Source organism: Lissotriton vulgaris, chromosome 5 (assembly GCF_964263255.1).
Source record: "Lissotriton vulgaris chromosome 5, aLisVul1.2, whole genome shotgun sequence".
NCBI lineage: Eukaryota > Metazoa > Chordata > Amphibia > Caudata > Salamandridae > Lissotriton > Lissotriton vulgaris.
The window spans coordinates 1,773,746,778-1,773,764,754 of NC_141693.1; positions in this window are offsets into that span (position 1 = coordinate 1,773,746,778).

Sequence of the window (17,977 nt, forward strand, 5' to 3'; positions counted from 1 at the left end):
CTTACTAGCAACTTTCTTGCTAGAGGAGCTACGGAGACCTTTTTTTGGGGCCATCTTCTTCAGAGCAGGTCAGACAGCAGGCCGCAGTTGCACGAATTGTAGAGTTGTCTGAGGCCAGACGTGACGTCGAGTGACGTTATGCTGCACACACACACCGCTGCAGGACTTCTTCCTGGCACTGGTGGTTCTCTTGAGTCTTGTGCACCTAAAAACAATGGAAGACAGAGGAACATCAGTTCAGTTATACACCCCAAAAAAATCGGAAAAAAACCCAGAAAAATCAGCACAATCCCATTCCATCCATGCCCTCCATGATGTTTAAGTTCAAGACACCCCACAGAAAGACTAGGCCCATGCAAGACTCAATACCCCTGGTGAAAAGGCCACAAGTACAGCCCCAAAAAACGAAAATCACTGAAAAATCAGCACAATCCCATTTCATCCATGCCCTCCATGATGTTTAAGTTCAAGACACCCCACAGAAAGACTAGGCCCATGCAAGACTCAATACCCCTGGTGAAAAGGCCACAAGTACAGCCCCAAAAAACGTAAATCACTGAAAAATCAGCACAATCCCATTCCATCCATGCCCTCCATGATGTTTAAGTTCAAGACACCCCACAGAAAGACCAGGCCCATGCTAGACTCAAATACCCCTGGTGAAAAGGCCACAAGTACAGGCCCAAAAAATGAAAATCACTGAAAAATCAGTACAATCCCATTCCATCCATGCCCTCCATGATGTTTAAGTTCAAGACACCCCACAGAAAGACTAGGCCCATGCAAGACTCAATACCCCTGGTGAAAAGGCCACAAGTACAGCCCCAAAAAACGAAAATCACTGAAAAATCAGCACAATCCCATTCCATCCATGCCCTCCATGATGTTTAAGTTCAAGACACCCCACAGAAAGACTAGGCCCATGGAAGACTCAATACCCCTGGTGAAAAGGCCACAAGTACACCCCCAAAAATCGAAAAACACTGCAAAATCAGCACAATCCCATTCCATCCATGCCCTCCATGATGTTTAAGTTCAAGACACCCCACAGAAAGACTAGGCCTATGCAAGACTCAATACCCCTGGTGAAAAGGCCACAAGTACAGCCCCAAAAAACGAAAATCACTGAAAAATCAGCACAATCCCATTCCATCCATGCCCTCCATGATGTTTAAATTCAAGACAACCCACAGAAAGACTAGGCCTATGCAAGACTCACTACCCCTGGGCATAAAGGTTGAAAAGTAGGCAAAATGGTTGCAGGCCTAACAACAATGCCTACATTCAAAATGGCCACTTGCCTCCCTGCACATGGCCAGGGCCTGTAGCAGCACTCAAAATGGCCCCCAGCTACATGGCCTGTCCCTCCCCATGAACACCCCAAAAATCGAAAATCACTGAAAAATCAGCACAATCCCATTCCATCCATGCCCTCCATGATGTTTAAGTTCAAGACACCCCACAAAAACACTAGGCCCATGCTAGACTCAAATACCCCTGGTGAAAAGGCCACAAGTACAGCCCCAAAAAACGAAAATCACTGAAAAATCAGCACAATCCCAATCCATCCATGCCCTCCATGATGTTTAAGTTCAAGACAACCCACAGAAAGACTCAGTCCACCCACCACTGAGTACCCCTGGGCAAAAGGCCCCAAAACAGCCCAAAAATCGAAAATTCCAAAATTGTAGTTGCAGCAACTGTAATGCCCCAAACAAACTTACTTGTAAAATTTCTAATCCAACAGTGATCCAAAGAAAGTCAAAAAGGCCTCAAATCCAAATATCCAGCAGCATCCACAAAAAGTAATCCTTCCAGCTCCAGATCCAAATGAAAAGTGACCAGGAGATGGACAAAGCACTGGGAGGAGCCTGCTGGACAGGAACAGGAAGTTGAAGACTGTGGGGCACTTCCTTCTTCCCACCCTCCTCCCCCCCTCCCCAAAATGGACTCCTCGCTAAAAAAGTGCAGTCAAATGTCAACCTAAGGAGTTATTCAGATAAAAATCATCATTTCAAGAAGGTTTATGCTGCTTGCTGGTGGATTTCTTGTGCAGAATTGCAAATTTTATATTTTCGCTTGTGCGAGATTGTTGCTGCTCGCCGCATCTCAAATCTCGCAATTGCGAAGTACCGCGAGACGTGATCTCGCCGTACTCGCGTTGACAAACTCTCGCTGTGCAAGTTGGCAAGCCGCGATGACGTAATCGCGCTCGCCAAATTCCCGCGGGATCACACAGCAAGATCCAAAATGGCGCAGCACTCGCAAAATATCGAGAAAAACAACTCGGCAAACGATGATAAACGACGCGCGCCGCAAAAATTGTATCACCAACACAGCGCGCCGCAAAATTGTATCAGCAAGGAAAAAAAATCCGCTGCGTGCGAATTTGCGGATTTTGCGGGAAATTCGCAAATCTCACGGATTGCGAATTTACCGAAAATCCGCAAAATCCGCGAACGTAACGGATTTTCCGCCCATACTTAGTTAGGGCTCTCAATGGCTCCGAAATTGATTACGAAGTTGGGAATAAGCCTTCCACATTATGTGGCCATTCCCCGGAAACTGAGCATTTTAGATGCAGTGGCCGAAGCTGGGGCCTGCCTGAGAGCGTGGGATTTCTGAAAAGCGACCTGTACCCTTTCTTGATTAAAAATATATCCAAAGAACCCTATAGATGCTTGGAAGAACAATCATTTCTCTCTGTGTAAAGTGACACCATGTTCCCATAGACATTTTAGTGTTACTCTGAGATGTCTGTGATATACCTCAGCACTCGCAGAATTTATCAGGTTAGATGCACTGGAGTCCTGATAGATTCTCTCGTATGGTAGCCTGGGATACTTCTGCTGATGAGGATACACCAGAATGTAGTCTTTTGTAAAGGCGTAGCACAAGGTATGTGAAAAATGTTGTTATGTATCTGCTTTCTTCTGAGAGGAGCAGTTGGTGGTGTCCAAAGTTGAGATCTAATTTAGAGAACCAGAGTGCTCTGTTTAAATCGGCGATATCATCCATTGTGGGCATGAAGTGTCACAGGCGCACCTTTTTGAGGGTGCTTTGGTTTTTCAGCTATGACCATAGGGGATACACAGGGCATTGAACCAGATACCTTTTCAATCACCCCTTGGCTCTCATGTCCTTTAGCTCGACTAGTGGCCTTAGATCGAACGGTACACGTCGATGGCAGAGGGCTATTGGTTTGACTGATTTGATAAGGTGTGATTTAACAGGCGGGTCTTGAGACATCCCAGGCCATTGAATAGTTCGGTGAATTGGCTGAGCAACTTGTCAACCTGATGGGCTGTCACGCTCCACCCAATGAGATGATCACTAGGTCTTCTGCTGTATGGCTCCCAATTAGGGTGTTGGCCTCTTTGTCGACCACATGGAATGTCGTCAGGGTTTCCTGATCATTCGATTGCACACTTACAGTCAAGCATCCCTTGAGGGCCAGTGGGGACTGGCTCCCCATATGTGAATAGTTTGGTGTGTGACTGTGTCAGTGTGGGTTTTGGCTGAAGGCAACGGTATTGTTGAACGCCCATCATGTTTCTCGATGCACCTGCATTGATAAGGGCTTTGACTACTGATCCGGCGATCTCTACAACGCATGCCGGTTGCGGTCTTCTGTGCCTTTTCAGGTCCCTTGTGAGCGATATGAGAAAGGCTTCCTCTTCCCCTTCTGAAAACAAGGGTTCTAACCGCTGTCTGTGTCATTGCAAGTACTTTTCCGCTTCTTGGGTCTCAACTTCATTTATGGACAGCTGTCGCACCACTTTTGTGGGGCTTTGCCTCCCTTTTGGCACCTCTTCCTCATTGCCCTCCTCGGCGGATGTATGTCATTACAATGCATACTTTTACAACGCATACCTTTACAACGCATTTTTAACACCGCAACATCCATTACAACGCATTCCATTACAACGCATGCCATTACAACGAATTCTTTGAAACTACCTTTACAACGCATTCCACTACAACGCACACTACATTTACAACTCATACCATTACAACGCATACCATTACATTGCATGTTTGGTAAGTATTGGATAGTGTAGGGGTTAAAATTACTATTCTAACTCCAGGGGGTGCAACAGTAGGGTAAGTGTTGGATAGTGTAGGGGTAAAAATTATTATTCTAACTCCAGGGGGTGCAACAGCAGGGTAAGTGTTGGATAATGTAGGGGTAAAAATTACTATTCTAACTCCAGGGGGTGCAACAGTAGGGTAAGTGTTGGATAGTGTAGGTATGCGTTGTAATGGTATGCGTTGTAATGACTGCGTTGTAATGACATGCGTGGTAGTGGTATGCGTTGTAGTGACATTTGTTGTAATGGTTGCTTTGTAATGGCATGCGTTGTAATGGATGTTGCGTTGTAAAAGTTTTGTTGTAAAGGTAGTGTGTTGTAAAAGTTGCGTTGTAAGTGTTGTTTCCCTCCTCGGCATATTGTTGCAAAATTATACATTTTGCCACAGTTGAAGCAGGAGCATCTTTGAGCCTTGCAATCATCACGGGGATGCTCATCGCGATCACAGTACCTGCAGCATGGCCCTGTTTATGGCAGAGCCAGCCCTCTGGGCATTTGTGTTTTTCCTCTCATGTACATAGCATCAATCCACTCCACCTTCATGGTGGGAACTTTCTCTGGAGTCTGGGTTATGGCAATGTCCATCATTGTAGCTTTTGCAGGAGACAGATCATGGGATCCGGCCATGATGAGGACGTTGTTTGGCTGCCTTAGGATGAGGTCTCTAAGTGTTTTGCTCCGGCACCTTTGGATGTTCTGTGCCCCTATTTCCCTTGACTGATATGCATGTGCTGGCTCGTTTGTGCAGGCATGCGCAGAATTCGTCGACTGACTCTCCCTCTTGTTGGCGGGCTTGGCGGAGTTTAAATCGTAAATCGTAAATCATACGTTCTTATATAGCGCCTTTCACCGTAAGGTCTCAAGGCGCTTGCTTTGGGAACCCGTCCTGGCTTTTCCCTGCGAGATAACCCCTACTGGGCATCTCCAAGGTGAAAGCCAGGCATCCCATCGCGGTGGGGCCGTAGTGGAGATTAAGCAAGCTATTGCCCAGAGTTGCAGAGTGTGAACCCATGATCCGAGTAGGCACCGAGGCGAGAATTATCGAGTCCGTGGACATTTTGAGCTCAAGACCCTGCCGCATCAGGGATTGAACCCTGGACCCGGGTCTGACCTCTGCGTCCGGGTCTGCCTCCTCTAACCGGTGAGCCACACTTCTCCACTTGAAGTCCGGATTCAATTGTGTATCGAAATGCGTGTTGAGGGCTCATACCATTGCGTCGTAGTCATTTACTGCACCGGTGTTGGGAAGGTGCTCAAATAATTTATAAATCTCCTCCCCTGCATAATGGAGGAGTAGTGAGCATCTGACAGCCCCATAGTTCTCTCGGGTGGCAACAAAATAATTGTCCAGCCTCCCTACCAATGTCTTCCAGCGGGGTGAGTTTGTCGCTGGGTCGACTAACACAATGAATGGCTGTAACACCCCCGCTAGTGCATGTTGCTGGGGGACATGTCCTTGTTGCTGCCCCTGTAGGGATGCTGCATTTGTCTCATCAGCCATGCCAGGGTGGTGTTTTGTGTAGGGCTCCCCAATCCCTGGGGTGTAAGCTGGGCTGGGTAGTAATCACTTGCTTATGCTGGGTGTCGTGCTACCTCAGCAAAGTGTTTCTCCTTTTTTCGCCACTGCATCATTCCCCACCGTATTTCACTGCTGCTAGCTATTCATGCCAGCTTGAGAAGCTCCTCTGTCTTTAGAATGGTGTAATAAATTAGATATCTTTTCTCAGGAGAAAATTGTTAACATCCAACTCAGTCGTGGAGGCTCTGCACAGGGACTTAGCGGCTTCACCCTTCTTGAGAAGTAATTAAAGAGGTGGGGTGCTCCCTCTTTTCTTATGAACCCATTGTGCTGACCCGGTGACTAGGTCCTGCCTATGGGTGGGACTAGGTGGGGGGTGGTTACACCCCTCAGCCATGCCGGACTTCCCCAGGCCAGGGGCTGGTGTGCCCCTGGAACTGGTTCAGACCGGCCTATGCGTAGTGAGCACCGGGGTGCCACTCAGCAGTCACCTTCCTGTAAAGCCCTGCCTACCCAGGATACACAAAACCATGTCTGGGACGGTGCTAGCACCGCCCCTGACAGGAAACCCTTTGTCCAGGCTCCCCTCGCTGGAAGGACTCCCAGCTGCAGGGGGTCAGACTCGTGTCTGTGGTGGCAGCATCCATTTTGTGGAGCTGAGGCTTCAGTTAACTTTAACCGGGGTTCACAGTTACATACATGTCGTGTCCCTCTAGAAGGGTGGAATGCTAACCCCGTCGCCAGAATTGGCGAGGGGTTAGTATTCCAATTCGTATGACACCTTACTCGACATGTTTTGATAAAGCAATACCAAAGATAGCATTTAACCGCGAGGATTATAATGCACTTAAGAGTATATGGTATGCGATATCATGGAACAGCTATTAGGACTTGATTCCGCAAGCTGCAGACAGGCTCAGCTCGTGCCAGAGCACCATCTCACACGATTCCAAGCACTCTGCCTTCAGGATTGTCAAGGCCTGCCATAGGAGTGACTGATAGGAATCTGTGTGTCCATTTTAGGGTTAGGTATAGGTATACTACACCTACAGCAAAGGGTGATTACACGACTTTGCCCCAGCTGTCATGCAGCCAGTTGTGTCAAATTTAGGAGGCCAGCCAGGGGTGGCATAATACATGCTGCAGCCCCTGGCAGCCCTGGGTACACCTATGCCCTGAGTTACAGGGTCTGATAAGGTGGCCCAGTACCAATTGGTAATGTACCTAGGGTACATGGAATCCATTTTAAAGAGAGAGCAGTAGGCCTGGGGTCCTGATTGGCAGGGTCCCAGGTCGACTATGTCCAAAACCAGCTAAAACACAGGGCAAAAAGTTGGGGGCAACCATAGTCAGGATGTACCTTCCTACACCCATCTCTCTTGAGGAGTCACTAGCAGGCATCCTAAGTGTTAAGTCAGGTTCACTCGCTGATCCTTGCCCCACCAGTGTACTAATCATGGCGGCAAATAAGCTGATGAATGAGTCGTTGACTTCCGTAACAATCCCCATGGATTGAAAACAGGTAAAGATTCTTCCATTGTTAAAGAAGCCTTAGTCCGAACTTAATCTGCCAAGTAATTATAGGCCCATCTCACTGCTGTCAGCAGTCTCTAAGATCTTGGAGAAATAAGTCAACAGGCAACTCTCTTGTTATCTGGAGACTAACAATCTTCTTATTTGTAGTCAGTCGGGCTTTAGGAGGAATGTAAGTACTGAGACGGCCCTACTCCAGGTGGCAGAACAAATCAAAGGCACGCTGGATGCCAGACTGTAGTGATTTTGTTCATCTGTCAACCTTCTTTGATATGGTTCCCCATGCATTCCTGCTGGATTCACCTTTCTAGGATTGGAGTGAAGAATCTGGTCCTCAGGTGGCTGACCTCCATCTTAGACAATACAGGGTAGGAGGTTTGGCTTCCTTGTTTGCTTCCGGCAATTGGGCAATTTCAGTTGGGGTCCCACAGGGCTCTGTCCTCAGCCCAACTTTGTTACATGTTTATCTTACCCTGCTTGCTTCAGTAGTTGAGTTATTTGGAGCAAAGACTGTATCATATGTAGATGATACTCAAATTCTCTTCTCCTTCAAGGTTGAAGAGGATCAATATTAAATCATGCTTATCTGTCGTGTTTGACAGGTTGCATCAGTAACAACTGATGTGTAATACTGACTAAACTGAAATACTCTTTTTTAGCACTATGGCACCTACCAGCTGGTTGGCATGTTGGCCAGATGCTTCAGCTCCGCCTGTGTCTTTCACGGAGACAGCCATGAATTTGGGAATTAAGTTTGATAATTGCTTATCTTTCCAAACCTCACATCAGTGCTGTGAGTTTGAGTTTAAAAATATTTTTAGAGTGCGCGTACACCGAGCGGTTTCATGGCGCTATGTAGTGCTACTACCTAAGGAGCGAAAGAAACTGGGGGCCAAGGGACGAGATAAGAGGGAAAGGCCTGGGTAAAAAGATACGTTTTAAGGTCTTTACGAAAAAGGGAGTACTGGGGACAAGACCTCAGGTGAAGCGGGAGGGAATTCCAAAAGGCAGGAGCCAAAGTAGAAAATTTGGATCCTCCCCATTTTTTTCGTTTAAAACGGGGAACAATGAGAAGTTGATGAGTGGCAGAGCGCAGTTCTCTAGAAGGGGTGTAGTCGTGGATTGCAGAACCAATAAATGCAGGAGCAGAACCGGACCGGGCATTGAAAATAATACAACCCAGCTTGAATAGGGCGCGTTGTTGAACGGGGAGCCAGTGTAGTGATTTAAGAAGGGGCGTGACATGATGTGATTTGGGTAGGTTGAATACCAGGCGGGCCGCCTGGTTTTGGACCAGCTGGAGACACCTCATAAGGTACACCGGCATGCCATGGTAGAGGGCATTGCCGTAGTCCAAGCGGGACGTCACCATTGCCAGAAGAATGAGTTTGAGGGCAGGGGGGGAGAAAAACCGGGAAACTTTGCGAATTGTCCGAAGAGAGAGGAAGGCAGAAGAGACGACCGCACTGACTTGGGAATGAAGGGACAGTTGTTGATTGAGTTTGAAGCCAAGGGTCTTAACAGAGGAAACAGGAGTGGGCGGGGAACCTAAAGAAAGGGGCCAAAAGAGAGAAGACCAAGGACTGGAGCAACCACCCGTCAACACCAGTTCCGTTTTATCGGGATTGAGTTTCAGGTGGTTGTAGTTCATCCAGTCCTGAATGAAGGTCACTACAGACTGAAAATTGGATATTGACGCAGAGGAAGAGGATAGTGAAAAGATAAGCTGGAGGTCATCTGCATAGTTGTAGACAGAGACCTTCAGCTGTTGTAGAGCAAAGATAAGAGGGGCAATATAGAGATTAAATAGCAGTGGAGACAAAGAGGATCCTTGGGGGACCCGGCACTGCACAGGGCGAAAGTCAGCTGAATAATCACCCAAGCAAACTGCTTGAGTGCGGCCACTCAGGAAGGAGGATAGCCAGAGCAGGGCCGACCCCCCGATTCCCGCCGCCTCGACACGTGAGAGTAAGATGGCATGGTCTACCGTGTCGAACGCGGCAGAGAGATCGAGGAGGACCAAGGCCTGAGGCTGACTAGTATCCATCCCCTCCCGGAGGTTATCCAGGACAGATATTACCACTGACTCTGTGGAATGTGCGGGGCGGAAACTGGAATGTGTGTTGGTGTCCTGCAGGCTTTGAAAATGTTTTTGTTCTTTCTGTCCTTTCCAGCTAGGCTTCAATAACTTCTCGCCTGGATTATTCTAATGCCTTTATATCTTAGTCTTCTGGAGTGCCCCATTCACAGACTTCAAAATAGTGCAAAATGCAGCGGCATGACTTCTACTGAATTTGCCTAGGAGATTTAGGATTTCTAGGCATCTTTCTTCCTTGCACTGGCTGCCAGTAAGGAAGAGAATTTTGTTTAAAACACTGGTGTTGATTCTTCATGCCTTGCTCAATATTGGCCCATGTTACCTGGCCTCCTGTAGTCATTTTTACAATCCTGCCAGGAGCCTCCTTGACTTTGCTAGAGTGCTGAGAGTGAGGATGGCAAGGATTGGTGGACACTCTTTTTCCTTTCTAGTCCCGTCTGCATGGAATTTTCTCCCGCTTCACCTGTGGCAGGAAAGGTCGGAACTTGCTTTAAGGAAAGGGCTAAAAACTTGGCTATTCACTCTGTAATCTTCTACTTGGTGTTAGACTAGCGCCGGGACACTCCCAGGAGCATCTGTGCACTCTATAAATCTGTATTCAACATCATCATGTACCGGGTGCATATCCGGGGCAGGGAGCTACTGTAGTAAGGACCAGCTGGCTCACTATACCCAGAGTATAGGTGGAGGTGAGAGAGCCTAGCAGTGACAGAGTGCAGGTGAACAGCCGCTAGAAAGAAGGTTCGGCGGGAGCAGAGACAAACAGCTTCAATGAGGCCAGGGTAGAAAGCAGGTCTGAGGGAGAGAGCTCAGGAATAAAGACCGAAAAGGAAGAGTGAGTGGGAGAAGGAGAGTGACAAGTGGGAGCGATTAATTAGATGTATTGTTTGTGCCTATTTTGGATAGTTCACTCAAGCTCTACAATCTAATGGCTGTTTTTAATGAATAGGTAAGAAATGGACAATAAAAGGATACACTCATCACGTCTCGTACTTGGAGGATGTGATGACAATAAAATGCATCATTTAAGGGGAAAACAGCGATAAGTCCTTGTTGATGAAAACAGCAAAAGTGCAGAGTGTGGGAGAGAAGAGAGACAGCTGTTCTCAGAACAAAAGGTGAGTATCGGATGTGGCACTACCTCCAAAGGCTTTAGTCATTGAAGCTCTTTACTGCAATATTCCCCAGGACAAGCTTTAGAAGTGCTCTGCTGGTTTATTGAGGAACAAACTATTGCAGGCCCAACAGCATTCATTCTTGAATGTTTACAGATAGTTCTCTCTGCGAACGCATTTGAATTTGGGGGACAAATGTTCAAACAAATCAAAGGCGTCTGCATGGGGCATCTGGTGCCCAAAGGTAGCCAAAATATACATGGCACAATTTGAAAAGAAAAACATCGATAAGGAAGTGGCCTCATTTTTTGAATCTGTGACCCACTTGTCACGATATATTGAGGATATTTTGTTTATTTGGACTGATTCGCAAGAGCTTTGGAGGAATTCCTTCTCTGGCTTAACTTTTGTGACCCAAACCTGCAATTTATGGGGCACATGAGCCATAGTCAGGTAGAATTCTTAGATATCCTCAGACGCCATAATGCCAGTTTCCTCGAAGTTTAACCATATGTCAAGCAAACATCCACGAATACCCTGTTACATTTTGATAGTTAGCATCCACACACACAGAAACAAAATAATCCTTTTGGGCAATTTTTTGCAGATGCGCAGAAATTGCACCAATGTAACAGATTGTGACACCCAAGCCATTGAGATGAAAGAATAAATCCTCAATAGAGGATACCCTAAATGCCTAGTGCGTGATGCCTTTAAGAGCAATGTTTTTTATAAGGGCCACCTCTTACTTGATCAACAGCGACATACGGAACCCCATTTAGTTTGTATTAGGAGGCATTCTACGATGAATGAGGAGACCGGGCAACTCATTTATTCCTATTGGCATATTTTAAACAGTGATGCCGAAGACAGTCATAAGCTTCCTAAGAATATTTTTGTGCATCTTTCTAACAAGAACAGCAAGGATTGTGTAGTTCATTCTCGTTATAGAACCAATGTCCATTTTATACAAAAGGCCATCGAGTGTAGTTTACCCATAGTTGGGACACACACATGTACACAATGCAAAGCTTGTGATTCAGTCATCGAGACCGATACCATCAGACATAATGGGTATACTGTCAGGTTCAAAACGTTTTCAATCTGCAAAACTAAAAATCTCATATATTTGCTACTGTATTCCTGCACTTTGGGCTATGTGGGCGAGACGGCCCTACCCATAGTTATACAACTAACTGAACACGATTAGGACAGTCAAATTGACTGCACCTTTGGTGAAACAATTTCAGGAGAAAAAACATGATCCGGAAGACATCAGATGGTTAATTTAAGAGAAAATTGAAGTTACCCATGAGATTGAAAGTATGGAAAAGTAGAGACGTTTTTTGGATCTTTATCTTTGATATATATAAATGAGGTTTAAATAACATCACATGGGAAAATCCCATAAGATATAATACAGTCAATGGGCCTGATTCACAGAACTAACTTAAGACAAAATCCTAAACTTACTACCATTTTGATATTCACAGAAGGTACTTACTCATTTTGGTATTCACAGAAGGCATTTACTCATTTTGGTATTCACAGAAGGCACTTACTCATTGATGAATAAGTGCCTTCTGTGAATACTAAAATGAGTAAGTGCACTTACTCTCCTCCCACTATTTAACTGACAGGTCAGCCTGCCATTATGGCAATAATAGGTCTCTGACTAAGATTTTTTAACGCACCAAGGAACTTCGTACCCTACTTCTTTTGCTAGTCTTTTATCAACCATCAACTTAACATAGTGGGCTGCTCTGAACAGAGCGGTCGCAAGGCTCCACCTCTTTGTCTCCTTATAAGGATGATGCCGGCTGTCCGTTCCTGAGCTCCCTGACATTGCCGTTTCCTCTGCATTAGTGGATAGGAGACGCATATTCCACCGGCTCCCGAGTCCCCAGAGACTGCCAAGATAAATGCCCTATGTGCAATATCATTCATTGCCTTATTTAAGCAACCTGGCAAAATCGTTTCATCATTAATAGCCTTTCTAGTTATTGTGTATTATCTTCAGGTAGAGTTGCTTATATAATTAACCCGGGCCATATCCTTTTTAGTAACCTGTGCTACAGAGGTAAGATCTTGTTTAGCTTTATAACGCCACCTTGACCTATTTCTTCACCAGCTGATTGTTATCTTCTCCCTAGTAAAAAGTTCTACATCTGTATTTTCTGTCGTTATAATAGTGCTCACCATGTGATCTTTTGAGAATTGTTGTTGATATCCACATTTGCTGTTCATGGGTGATTTGCATGGCATTCCACGTGGACGTTTTGTAACTATGGGACAGCTGAGGTTTCCTGTAAAATTTCTAATTTCTATTTTTAATCTGATTTTGGGTAAGGTATTATCCTATGCATGTTAAAATATATTTTGGTATGGGGGGGGGTTCTTCTTTATATCGCGGTGAAAGTTCTGACCACTCTTTAAACTAACCTATGTTTTGTCACAAATTCATTCAATATTATTGTTTAGGCTAAGCGGAACATGTAATATATTTGCAGGTACTTACAACACTATATTGTGGCTTTCCTGATGAAGGCGCGTTGTCCGCCGAAACATGAGCAGACCATATTTCTGGATGAAAGACTCTAGAACACAAGCTACAGATCTTCTGTTCTAAACAAATGAATTGTCATAATTTATGAATTGTTCAAAAATAATCCTATACAATAATGTGGTAGGAAGACGTGTTCAGTTTTAGATACTGCTGACACTCTGAACAGTATTTGATGTTAACTCATTTTGTAGTGTGATAAATGATGTTTGTACAACTGCTTGTCTGAAGGTATGATTATATTAGTGTTTGATGATTTTATTGGATTATAGAGATCATATGTCATTAAATCCTAGTAACATGGAATTCATAGATTGATAATAAATTTATCGTATATTTTGCTTCATGAATAAATAGTTCATTCTTCCATATACTCATGTTCGTTTAGCCTTTATGTGTTCATTGGGAATTTTATATTTATAGTTGCTGTTTTTTTTTGTGTATTATACTAACCCGAAAGCCGCCAACTTTGTAACTGAGGAACCAAGTTCGCGTATCAGCATCCCTTAAATGTCCTGTGATTCTGGACAAATCACTTAATCTCCCCGTGACAAACAAAAAAAATAAAATAATGTGTACTTGTGTAATGTAACTGGTGTTCATTTAAAGTGCTCCAACACCTTCGGGTTGAGTTTGCACTCAGCAAAGATGCTAAAAAAAGAAGAAACAGCACCTCAATCACAATGTGAGAAGTGGACTGACATTAATTAATATAAATCAATATGTTCTTGGTCCATGCGCTACAGAATACAAGGAAGTGATACAGGAAGTGACGCCTCGCATATGCTGCTGAATGAGAAGGCAGCAAAGACGAGTACTAATGATGCTATGAATGATAAGTAATGGGTGGTCTAAAAGTCCTTTTTTAGGTCTAGGTCTCGCATTGCGTTACAGCGCAAAGCGCTGATCGCCTCGGCGAGATTCATTGTTAAAGAGGATTTTCAGAAAAGGAATTTAAGGCCCGCCCCTCATTTCCATTGACTGGCATCACCGTTTATGATAAACGGTGGCCTGCCTTTGAAAATGAGCTTTTTGGGTTGCCTCCCTTTGGCCTTTTGCTCCGGCCCACCCGGACTGGATCGCCTGCTTCACGGCTGTCGTGAAGGCTTTTGTTATCTGCTTGTTTATTTAATAAGCAGATAAGAAAAGTCTTCACGACAGGTGTGAAGCAACCATGCTGCCTTCATGCTTGGGAGCATGCACCAGTCGGCTCTTTGATTGGTTGATGACTGTCAAGCCAGTGTTGCAGCTTTCTCCTCGTTGCCATTCTTATCATAGGCTCCGGGCTTCCTGCACCCACGCTGACTTCACGCCTGGTTTTAATTTTGGCTGAAACGGAAGAGAAACATTGTCACGTGATCAAAGGATGCGGATGCTAATTTGTGGAGTTTTTTTTTTGCTGTCTCCTCAGCTGCTATCCATTTTATTTTCATGGCTGTCAAAACCCAAATCCTCCGAGTTCCGGTCACGTTCCTGGGGCTTCAGTCTTGCGGCCGCAGACGTCACCAAGGTTGCTGGAGTGCTCGAGCCAACCGAGAAACCCTGACCGAGTGAGCCACTCCATGCAGCCCGCACTGCATTGCTGTGTCAGTATTCCCTGACCATCCTTTGGAGCGGCAGGGCATCTGGTGTGCCTCAGTAAGTACCCCGGAGAGAGGAGTGGGTGAAGGATGCCTTGGGCAACAGAGGGATGCAGGGTGAAGCTATGGATCTGTTGTGCAGTGTTTGGTGTATTACAGTGCTGTGATCGCAGTAAATTAATCTGGCTCCTGTTGTTGTATGTTACTACGAAGAAAAATCATAATTTGGTGCATAATCTGCAGATTTTAACAACGAAAATTGTTTCTAACTCAAACGCTGCAGCACGTGATGCGGTGCAGTGGAAGGCTTTTTGTAAAGTGTGGTTGATCCCTTTCCTTTGCTTACTGCTGTTTTTAGGTAATAAACTTGTACTAATGAGGTAAAAAGTTTTGCTTAGACCGTGTTAATTAGTGTAAAAAGGACAAAGTAAGGAAATTATACTGTCACGAAATGTAGCGCTTTACACAGCGTAATTTGCCTTTTATTGCCTCACAATTTTGTCATCTCTGCTGCGTAATTTACGCTTCCCCTATTAGTAATTCCAGACACACTAACACCCCCCCTTGCTGGTGCATAGCAGACCCTTGGGCCTTGTATGCCCACAGTTAGAAGAGCTGGCAAGTTGCCTTTTCAGTCACTCCATCATGCTGCTGTCAGTCATCCTTTTAACACTTGTGCTGTCAATGTTGTTTAACCTTGTGGTGTTGCTGGGCTGATGCGAACAGGTTGTCCTTCTAATCCTTATCAGTACCACGCACTCCCACCACACTGCTTCCGTTCTTCAGGCTTGTCCTCCTTTTGGTGTTTGACTGCACAACCTGTACTTTAATTTTGTTATTTGGCAGTTATAGTTGTTTTATTTGTGCCTTCCCTCTTTTGGCTGCTCTAAAGCGAGCGGAGCCGCTGGTGGTTTCCTTTGCTCCCACATATAGAACGCTGTGGTCTTGAAACGCTTCTGCCCTGGTGTGCCAGCCAACAATGCAATAGGTCTCGCGTTTGTGAGAGTTTAAGCTATTGGCATAGTAAATGGCAATGCCTTGTATTTATGTTTTAAAAATCAACACATAAATAAAAGGCATTGTCATTTACAATGCCAATAGTTCAAACTCTTGTAAATGCGAGACCTATTGCATTGCAAATGCTTGCTCTTTAAATACAGTAGGTTGCCAAGCAACAGCACATGCGGCTGCCTGCGGCCTCGATTTAAAAATGTTTCATTAGGAGTTTGCCAGACGAAGTGATGATTGGTCACAAAAGTTTACAAATTATTATTATTATTATTATTGTTATTATTAATGGGATTTGTAAAGCGCATGACTGGCTTCCCAGCGCTGCACGGTCAGGTACTGAATACGGGTAAACCATGTCTTAAATGTATTGCTTAAACAGCCAAGTTTTGATGTCTGCAAAACTCTAGTTTGATTTTGTTAGCGTCATTATGGTCAAATGGATGGTTTCTTCAGGTGACTACTAAGCTCTGTGGCCAAGAACAGGTGGCACATGCTGTTATCATAGGTCCAACCCTGGGACCAGACACACAACATAATGCAATGTTCAGTGGGCTCTAAGAGTACATGGGATCTTTATGGCTGAATGTCAAGCCCTGCTACAGGTGCACAGTGGACTTTACAACCAGAGTCTGCAGCCAGAAGGAGTGGGGACAAGGCACGGCTGCTGGCTGTGGAGTGTAAGCAGAATCTGATGATACAAAAGAAAACCACAATACGATTATAGGATATGTGCTTGCTCCACTGTACAAAATTACCCCAGAAAAAAAACTTTTGTGATGACCAAAATTAATTTCGTTGGCAAACCAAAACCTGTTGCCACGTGCACAGTATCAACAGCTACAGCTGCTACAATCTGGGCAGTGACACAACAACACCAAGCCTCTGGGCCATGTGACCAAGGCAGTTTAGTGAGGACAGAAATATCATGATTGAGCATTCCTGCTAATAATGCTGTTAGGGGAGCTTTTACTATACGTTTTTGTGAACAAATCTGGTTTTCGGAAACCTATGGCAGTTGCAGGCTACCGGTGGGAAATTACTAGTCACTCCTGCTTTTCCTGTAAGGCCTTACCTGGGGTTTTTATTGCAGTGGTCTCTTCTTTGAGTGGACGGGCTTTTGTGTGTATCAGCAATTATGGGTAGGATAGGGTACAGCAGCTGAGGAGCACCATTGGGCCCTCACTTTTTAGATCTCGGCCCGACGTCAGCAGCGCATGCACTGCTCTCGTCATATAAGACTTCTTAGAATCGATACGATTCCAGAAGCCTCATCCCTGCTCTGCCTTCAGATTTTATTTGTGCGCGTCGTTTGGCATCACAAATTATGCCTAAAGCAGTGTAATGATTGCACTGAAGGTATGCCAATCACACATTTTTTTTCTAATTTGCAGCGCTGTCCACACACTTGTAATGGCTGCAGACAGCCTCTCCTGCTTCAGCCCACCACCCTCGCAAAATGTGGAATTCTGCTGCATCATCAACTCACCTTATTTCTATGGTGTTTAGCTTTTTTAATCAATCTATTCACGCATTCATTTGCTCATTATGATGAGCTGAGGAGCATATTTCATGTGAGGCGGAGTTGGACTACAGTGGTATGTTTGAATGGTCAGAGCCTTTAGAGGCCGAAAACTAGGTCAACAGAGCTGCTTTAGAGCCAGAGAACAAGGTCAGCAGAGCTGCTCTAGTGCCTAAGAACCAGGTCAGCAGAGCTGCTCTAGAGGCAGAGAACCAGGTCAGCAGAGCTGCTCTAGAATCAGAGAACCAGGGCAGCAGAGCTGCTCTAGAATCAGAGAACCAGGTCAGCAGAGCCTATTTAGAGCCATAGAACCAGGTCAGCAGAGCTGCTCTAGAGGCAGAGAACCAGGTCATCAGAGCAGGGGCGGCTCTAGGCTCATGGAGGCCCTGGGCAGGGAGTGTAGGTAGGGGACTCCGGAAGAGGAGGTCTGAGCGGGGCGGAGCGCGGAGGCCAGTAAAGAGGGGGGTGATAAGGATGTTTGGAAGTGGAACAGAGCCAGAGGCCGCCAAATACCTGCCAGGGGCCGCCACGCAAATATGTATGCATCCTCAGAGGATTATTATATTAAGGATATATATTGGTGTGGTGGCCCCTGGGGTTTGGTGGCCCTGTGCAGGTGCACAGCTTGCACATGCCTAAAGCCGGCCCTGATCAGAGCTGCTTTAAGTCAGAGAACAGGTCAGTGGAGCTGCTTTAGAGCCTGAGAACCAGGGGGCATATTATCAAGGGGATTTATCTCCGCTTTTTTGGCTTTAAAAGCCAAGAAAGCGGAGATAAAATTATCTCCCTATTACCAAGCTATCGCTAACACCAGTTAGTGACAGCTAAAAGGAGATAGAGACCATCTTGGGCCCCGCTTTGCATGTCAGTGATATTTATCACTAATGACATGCAAAGTGGGCGTGCCAAGATGTTAGCGACTGGAAACAGTCCCTAACATCGCTATCT